Source organism: Parasteatoda tepidariorum, chromosome 9 (assembly GCF_982258835.1).
Source record: "Parasteatoda tepidariorum strain Cologne lab strain chromosome 9, Ptep-v5.0, whole genome shotgun sequence".
Classification (NCBI taxonomy): domain Eukaryota; kingdom Metazoa; phylum Arthropoda; class Arachnida; order Araneae; family Theridiidae; genus Parasteatoda; species Parasteatoda tepidariorum.
The window spans coordinates 34,450,899-34,460,102 of NC_141763.1; the positions used below are offsets into that span (position 1 = coordinate 34,450,899).

At 27.3% G+C, this 9,204-nt stretch overlaps 1 non-coding gene across 1 annotated transcript; it reads right to left on the minus strand.

Moving 5' to 3' along the window:
* Positions 1-7,762: 7,762 nt before the first annotated feature.
* TRNAV-UAC (transfer RNA valine (anticodon UAC)) lies at positions 7,763-7,835 on the minus strand. The gene has a single exon. It is a non-coding gene; the product is annotated as a tRNA-Val (tRNA).
* Positions 7,836-9,204: the final 1,369 nt, after the last annotated feature.

Sequence of the window (9,204 nt, forward strand, 5' to 3'; positions counted from 1 at the left end):
TTTTCTTTAATTTTTGGGGCGTATTTTGCATTTTAAAGCATTTTTTAAATTTTTTGCTAATTATTTGTAATTTTTATTATTTTTTATAATTTTTTTTATTACACTGCTTCCAAACAATGAAGAAAATCTCTAGGATATTAACAGGTGAAGCAACATCTTTTCAAATTGAAGAAGAATTGTCAGTAAGTGTGACCGTCCTTTTCAAGTACGCACCAATAACATTAGTAGACGTTGAAAGAAGCTTCTCCTGGTATAAAAATTTGTTTTCAGACAAGAGACGCTCGTTTACATTTCAAAATATTAAAAAAAAAAATTAATAATCCACTGTAATTCTGATATTTAGTAATATTATGAGATGGAAGTTGTTATATTCATTTAAGTTTCTATACAAAATTAAAATGTTTTGGAGTCAATATATTTTCCTTTTTTTTGTTATTTTAGGATATAAAACATATTTTTCAAACTTTAATGAACGTAGAACAAGTATTGCATTGCTTTATATTTTTTGAAACGATTCATAATAATTTTAAAGAGTAAAACATTGTTTTAGTTCAATATTTTTACTTCTATTTAAGTCATGTCATAAGGCATTTTTAGCGCAATTTTCGCATTTTAAGGGCATTTTTTGCAGTTTGTAAGGGCATTTTTTGCAATTTTTAAGGGCATTAATTGAGATTTTTTAGGTCATCAAAATCCGGACTCTAATTATTAGTAATATAATATAATAAGATTGCTCCAAAAAGTAGAGAATTATATTATTATCGCTTCTCTTCCTTTGAACCGAGCTTAAGTTGGATTATAATACAGCATATATACGAGAAATTGAGATTCATTTTATGCAACAATTGTGAAAAAAATATATACGAGAATATGATTTAAAAATGTGAACCCTGCAAAACACAGACACTCTGTTAGAAATTACTCAGAAAAAAAAGGTCAAATAACAACTTATTTAGTTGTTATTTTAACAATTAAATAAATTGTTATTTGACCATTCAAAACATTCAAATAACCATTAAAAAATGGTATTTAAACTGTTAGCTGTGAAAAAAATTGTTTATTGACTGTTTCCATCTACTACGGTTCCAGTGCTTTGCACTCCCCATTTTGTGTCCAGCACTTTCCAATGCCCATTACCTAACAAAAAGCCTAGCTCCAGTTAAATTTATTTTTTACTGTTTTGAAACCATGGTAGTTGTATATAGTTAAAAAAAACCGTGTAGTTTTGTATCAATGTTTTTTTAACCATACTAATTGTAAACGGTTTCAAAACCGTAATGGTAAAAAAAAATGTTCTTTACCGTAAATTTGGATTCAACAGACTGCTGCCGGTCATTTTACCATAATTTTAGAGTGGAGACTGCCTAAATTTTTTTTAAAGATAATTTTTATTGGTTTCCTAAAATTCTATTTTAGCGTTGATAGTATTAGCAATGAAAAAAATAGCCACTTTTTTCGAAATCTATCGCGATGCACTCACGTTATTTCAATTGCACGGGAATGTGGTTCTCAAAATATAGTGAAATAAGCAAACAGTAAAATTAACATTAAGGGGTCCAAACTTTGGAACGCTTTCCTGGTCAAACTATGGGGACCCTATTTCCCTGATTGGTGCTAACCTTTATACTTTGGGGGTCACAAACACCAATGATTTCTAAAAAAAGGGATGTTTATTCAGAGAAGTATGATTAAGCGTCAGATTTCCTAACTTAGAACGTCGTCTGCATTAATTAAGTAGTACATATTTGAGATCATCCCCTTCGAATTATCAGGAATGAGTTCTAGAACGTGAAAATCCGATCATTAAATCAAACTGTAAAGTAGGAAAACAATTTTTTTCTTGAAGAAAAAAAATATGGATAGAAAAAAATCATGAATAAGAAAAACAGACATAATTTGTTACAAGAAGAGAAATTTATAGATAAGAAAATATCGCTCATATCTCAGAAAATAAATCCATTTTCCTGTCAAACCAAATAATGTTTCTTAAATAAAAGGATTAAAAGACAATTCATCTGTTAACATCAAAGTCAACGAACTACTGTCACCACAAAATTACCATGTTTTTACGTGTTAGAACAACTCATTTTCTCACTGTTTCAAAAACGTGTTGAAACCTGATGTTTTACAAATCTTAACGAGCACTAACTGGACAATAAAACAAATGTTCAAAAAAATCAGAAATTTTGGGTGGTATAATGTAATGTCACTGAACCATTCGTTTTTTTTTTCTTTTTTTTTTTTTTTTTTTTTTTTTTTTTTTTTTTTTGTGTAGTACGAGGGCCGGGCATGCCTACGCATACAATCGGATGTTCTGTTACAAAATGTAACGTAGGAAGACATGATGGGACATTTATACAATGTTACGAAAGGGCATATCTTGTCTGGAAATCAGATCGCATTTTGCGAATGACATTGAAATTGACAATCGACATTAAAATTTGGCATTGAAAATGTCGATCAGGAATATTCGGTTTTTGATTGTTGAGTTAATATTTACTTTTGCGTGAACATTTAATTAGAAAGGGATAGAATATAATAAAGAAGTTAATAAAAATTAAAATTTGAATAATAAATTTTTATAAAGAAAACACGAAAATTTAGTTTCATTGTTAAGTTAATATTTACTTTTATATGTATATTTAATTACAAAGAGACTGAACGTAATTAAGAAGTTAATACAGTTAAAATTTAAATAATAAATTTTAATGAAGAAAATAAGTTTCATTGTTAAGTTAATATTTACGTTTATATGTACGTTTAATATAATTAAATAGAATATAATTAAGAAGTTAATAAAGTAAAAATTTTAATTTGGATACAAACCACTATGCTCATTATGGTTCAAGCTACTGATATTAGGGTTTAACTTTGAACCGATTTTTCAGAAAGTGTACTGACTTGTATTCTGAATCTCTTTTCAGTTACGCTCTTTAAATTCTGAGTTAGAGTTATCTTCCAAATTTAGAATTTAAATTGCCACAAAAAATACCACATTATCTTTATATTGCGATACCAAAAACCATGCCGAATCAGACTTAAATATTATCAGGATATATTATTTTGAAAATGTGTTTATTCTTTTCAAATATTAAGCAAAGAAATAGGGGTGAGAATTATCGTGTTCGCCAAGCCCTTTAATTTTATCCAATAGAACAGGTCGTTATATTTTAATATAGTGAGATAATGACAGCTATTAGAATATAATTTAACAGTACATACTACCTCATATTTAGAATATGATTTCCTTGAATATATAATTCTATATATTTATGATATTTCTAATAGAGGCTTTCAAACTGCGTGCTTGGGTCAAAATCTATTAGATATCGTATGAGGGAAAAAGCCTTCAATATTAGAAACGCCTTCCTTTTTTCTGGCGTTGTTTTCTTTTCCTCGAAAAAATCATTATCTGTATAGTCTTATGTGTGAAAGTAACCAAAACCTACATTTTGAGCATTGTGAGGCAGCTTTGCTTAAGAGGATTAAGTGTTTTTCCATTGTACTTTCTTATCTTCTTAAGTAACACCTTCTAAGACTCTTTTTTTCCCGCCTCTTTTTATGATCCAATTTCTATGGGTCCCATTTAGAATATGCATTAACTACTCCATTTCCGCACAGGTGTCAATATGTTAATAATATGTTCATATCTGCGTACATATTACTCTTTATTATAATATAGAAATCTTCATTAACCACTTTATATAACTGAAAAAACAAATAAAACAGGATCTAAAGATTTTTTGAAACTCAATGTTATATGTAGACAGATACAATCAATATTGTATGAAGCAGGATATAAAGTTTCTAGAATACTCAATATTATATGTAGACACGTATTCTCAATATAGTATGTAGCAGGATGTAAAGTGTCTAGAATACTTAATATTATTTCTAGATTGGTATACTTAATATTATGTGTAGCAGGATTTAAAATTTCTGGAATACTCAATTTATGTGTATACTGGTATATTTAATGTTATATGTAGAAAGGTATACTCAATATTATATGTAGACAGATGCACTCAATATATGTTGCAATATATAAAGTTTCAATAACACAATATCATATGTAGACTGGTATACTCAATATTGTATGTAGCAGGATATAAAGTTTCTAGAATACTTAATATTATTTCTAGATTGGTATACTTAATATTATGTGAAGCAAGATATAAAATTTCTGGAACACTCAATTTATGTGTAGACTAGTATATTTAATATTATATGTAGACCGGCATACTCAATATTATATGTAGACAGATATACTCAATATATGTTGCAATATATAAAGTTTCAATAACACAACATCATATGTAGACTAGTATACTCAATATTATGTGTAGCAGGATATAATGTTTCTAGAATACTCAATATTACATGTAGACATGTATACTCATTATTCCTTTATTATAACATAGAAAACTTCATTGACCACTTTATATAACTAAAAAGATAAATAAAACAGGATCTAAAGATTTTTTAAAACTCAATTTTATATGTAGACAGGTACAATCAATATCCTAGGTAGCAGGATATAAAGTTTCTAGAATACTCAATATTATTTCTAGATTAGTATACTCTACATTATGTGTAGAAGGATATAAAATTTCAGGAATACTCAATATATGTGTAGCCTGGTATATTCAATATTATATGCAAACACGTATACTCAATATTATATGTATACTCAATATATGTTGCAATATATAAAGTTTCAATAACACTAAAAATCATTTGTAGACTGGTATAGTACTCAATTATTATGTGTAGATAAGTATACTCAATATTTTATGTTGACAAATATACTCAATATTATATGTAGCAGAATATAAAGTTTCTAGAATACTCAATATACATGTGCTTTAAAAAATGCTGGCCTGGAGGAAAACTCAAAGCAGTCGTTGAAAAGGAAGCAAAAATCACATCGGGGCATGGAGGCGCAAAAGCAGTCTGAAGTAGTTAGATAATATTTTGAATTTTTTTTTTCAATGACTGAAACTTCGTGGTTTACTTCGTGGCTAATTTTAAATTACTTTTAGTGGTTGGACAAAATTTGCCGTGAAAATTTTTTTCCACTATATAGCTAGCTGCCTCTTAAATGCATATATGGCAACGTTACTTTTAAAAAGTAACGAGTAAAAGTACAAGTATTTTTAAAAAAAGTAACGAGTAAAAAGTAAAAAGTTCTTATTTTAAAAAGTAACGAGTAAAAAGTACAAGTAAAAGTACAAGTACTAAACAAAAAAGAGTAACGATTTAAAAGTACATTTCTAGGAAATCGAAAATTCAAAGATACCTGAAATTTCATTGAATAATATTCTTATGTTCTTTAATGTTTTGGAAAATTGTTGTTATTTATTTAATTATTTTTAATTTTGAAAGTTATGGATATTAATTTATTTTTAAATTCGCAAGAATATTATAATATAACTTTATAATGTAATCGTATAATATAATTTTAAAATCAAATATAATTTTAATATCAAACTTTTTATGGATTTGCACGAAAAAGAAATTTTATCTATTGACTTTAATTTTTAGTTTATTATTTTTATTTAATTAAATTACCATTGATTTAAAATTGTTTTACTCTTTAGAAACGCGTTTTAAAAACACAAACATAAACAAAGCAAACAGATAGCTTTGTGATCTTTGAGCTAGTAAAAAATAATTGAATCTGTAGTATAAGTTGAAACAGAAGGTATTTAAACACGAAGTTAGCTGTGAATGCATATATATTGCATTCACAGCTTTTTTTTTTTTTTTTTTTTTTTTTTTTTAAGAAAGCTTGCCGAGTTTTAGAAAAAAGTAACGATTTCATTCGATATTTCCGTTACAAATACTTTTACTTTTTCCCTAAAAAAGTAACGAAAGTACAAGTAAAAGTACTAAATTTAAAAAGTAACGAAGTACAAGTAAAAGTACGTACTTTTTACTTGTACCGGCGGTACAAGTAACGAAAGTAAAAGTACTGCCATGTATGCTTAAATGTGTAAAATCTTTTGTTACAACATACATAAAAGGATGTAGAATATATTTTTTTATTGCTCTTGTATATTACATATAATGTAAGACCCCATACAAAGACCATGGATAACGTTTGGGGACTCATGTTTTTTTTTTTTTTTTTTTTTTTTTTTTTTTTTTTTTTACTTATATTTTGAGCTTTTATTTCTCCATTTTGACCTAGATATTTTGAAGTTAACTTTCGAATGGTTTGAGCTTTAGCCATAATAATGGAGTTTCAGATATAATAAAGCGGAAACGTGCTACAAGATTGCACAGCTCATAGCGCCATCTGTTAACCCTTTTGACGCAGACGGGACAATGCGGTTTCTCTTTTATATATTTTTTTCTGACGCCCTAATTACAAGCAAAAATATATTTTGGTATTTTTTTATTTTAATTTATTATTTAAAAAAAAACGGTAAAATAGTTACTAAAAAATCTGTTAGAGTATCGGAATTATATTTGTACTAGAATATTAAATTCAAACAAAGTAGTTTGGAATTTATTTTTTATCTCTATTCAAAAATTTATCAATAATGATTCTGTAAATTAAATAAATTTCAATGAATAACTGCTTCTCTTAGATCTAAATAACTGAAAATAAAAGCAAAATTGAAAAATTATCGTTTGAAAGTAAGCCGTGTTCGGACGATTTCACTTTTAACCCAGAAAAAGACACCGATATTTCATAGAGCATTTCATAACCATAAATTATTAAAATGCTAAATGTAATATTTTTCACTTATTTTGACCTAAATAAATGCAAAATAATGAAAAAAATATTAAAAAAAATATGTTTAATAAAAATTCTGTGTCAAAAAAAAAACTATGAATTTAAAGCAGTGTCTTAAAAGCAGCGTGAGCTGAAGGGGCGAATGTGAATCACAAAGTAGTAGCAGAATACTGAAAATACTGAGTTCCTTGGCCGCGATTACCTACACTGTGAGAAGACAATCATAGAACAAAAAATTATCACGAGATATCTTTATTTTCGATGTAAGAGAATAAACGTACCGCCCTGAATAACTTTTCATCTAATGATCGGATCTTCACATTTTAGGACTCAATCTTAACGGTTCAAGGGAGTGAACTCAAATTTGCTAATTAATTAATGCAGACGATATTTTAAGTTACTAAATCAAAGACAAAAACCTTTCTCGGAATAAACGTACCTTTTTAACGATAGATTTGGATTTCTTACTCATAAGATATATTCCTAAGAAATCGAATTTTAAAAAAGGTCAACGGATTCGGATTTCTGACCACCAAAATATGGTAGTTAGCCGCAATCTGGGAAATATGGTCACAATAGTTTGGTCAGGTTAATGTTAATTTTCATTTCTGCATATTTTACCATAACTCGAGCACTTTTTAAGCAAATTAAAATCATTTTTCATTAAAAAAAAATTTTAAATTCGTTTATTTAAAGATATCTTCTTTCAGAAAATAGTTTTTAAAAATGATTTAACATTATTTTGTTTAATAATAGAGGAAAAAATTTTTAATTAATAAGTATGCAAATTTTAAGAATTATTTTAAAGATTGTTTTTAAAATACAATATTTGATCGAAATCGGTCGAATCGTTCCTGAGAAATCGAAATTTAAACTATGACATTCTTTAAAATTTGATTTCTTCCGCAGCCGATAAATTCTTTTAATAAAAAATATGTATTACAGCAATAACGCTTTCCATTATCAAGCAAATTAAATCAAAATGAATGGTCAACTATGTACAAAATGCAGCCACACTGGTTCCGCCCGGGATCGAACCGGGGACCTTTTGCGTGTAAAGCAAACGTGATAACCACTACACTACGGAACCACAGCACTTCGGACGATAGTTTGCAAGAGGTCAGTTTTCACTCCCGTTGCACAAAAAATCACGAATTTATGTTTCAAAATAACTTCATGAAATTTGAAACATTTTCTACCTTAGATCTTTTTTCTCAAAATATCATTAACATTTTAAATTCAAGTTAAGCTTAGTCATAAAACGTATTAACGTCATAAATTGAAGAATTTCGTCAATATTTCTCATATTTCATATTCTTCTCATGAAATATTTTCTAAATAATAAGTAGTCTTTCTTTGATTAGTACATTTACAGCTTAATGAACTTAATTCATTAAGTTGGCACTATAGTTATATATAAGTTAGCAATATAGTTATATGTGTAAGTTGACACAAAAAAAAAATCTGTTATTTAGGATTTGTTCCATGGTTTTACAGCCAAAACAAATTGGGAACCACAACTCTAAAAACCCGCACGATTAGTAATGAATAAATTTTTGCACTGCGAAGACTTGAAATTCTGGAATAATTTGTAGCATTGTCTATTAGCAGATTTTATTTGTATTTTTGCATTTAAGTAAACGAATAAATTTTTTTTTTAAATATTTATTTAAAAAAATGAAAATTACGAATTTATTTTATAATTTGATATTTTAACTTCTTATGATGGGGATTTGATGACTGCACAATACACATTAAGGTCTCAAAATAAATAAATAATGAAAAATTTCTGGGCTAAAATTCTGCCGTGCAATTGAAACAACAACGTAAGTGCTTCACGATTGATTCAGAGAAAAGTGGCTTGACAACTTTTCTCCTTCTATTGCTAACGTTAAAATAGAATTTTGAAAAACTAATAAAACAAAACAAAAATTTGGAAAAAAAAATTTTTATATATATATATATAGATATATATATGTAGCTTTCCATATAAAGATGCCAAAATATATAAAAATATCAATTTCGAATTTTTTTTTTTGTCGCTTACGTTGATTTTTCAATTGCACAGCGAAATTGATCATTTTTGAAAATAGGAAACTTGAATGGGTCTAAGGGATTTAATATTATTCAAAGCAGAAAGGCAAATGATTCAAAACATCACCACTAGAAGTGATAATATACTACTTGCTATTATATTTAAAATCATGAGGAGTTACGGCTTTAAGGATTTTTCAGGTTTAAAACTTTCCCCTGGTCTTAATGCAATCTTTCATTACAAAAGCATACTCGTTCAATATTTAACGTATAGAATGTCTAAAAAGCATGATAATAAATAACTCGTGTTTGGTTAATAATAACAAAAATTTAAAAATACACATGCGAAATATTTTTAGGAGATACATTCAATGATACCAAATTTAACCTCCCGAGCTCATGAAAAATTTTAAAAAAAATGAGAA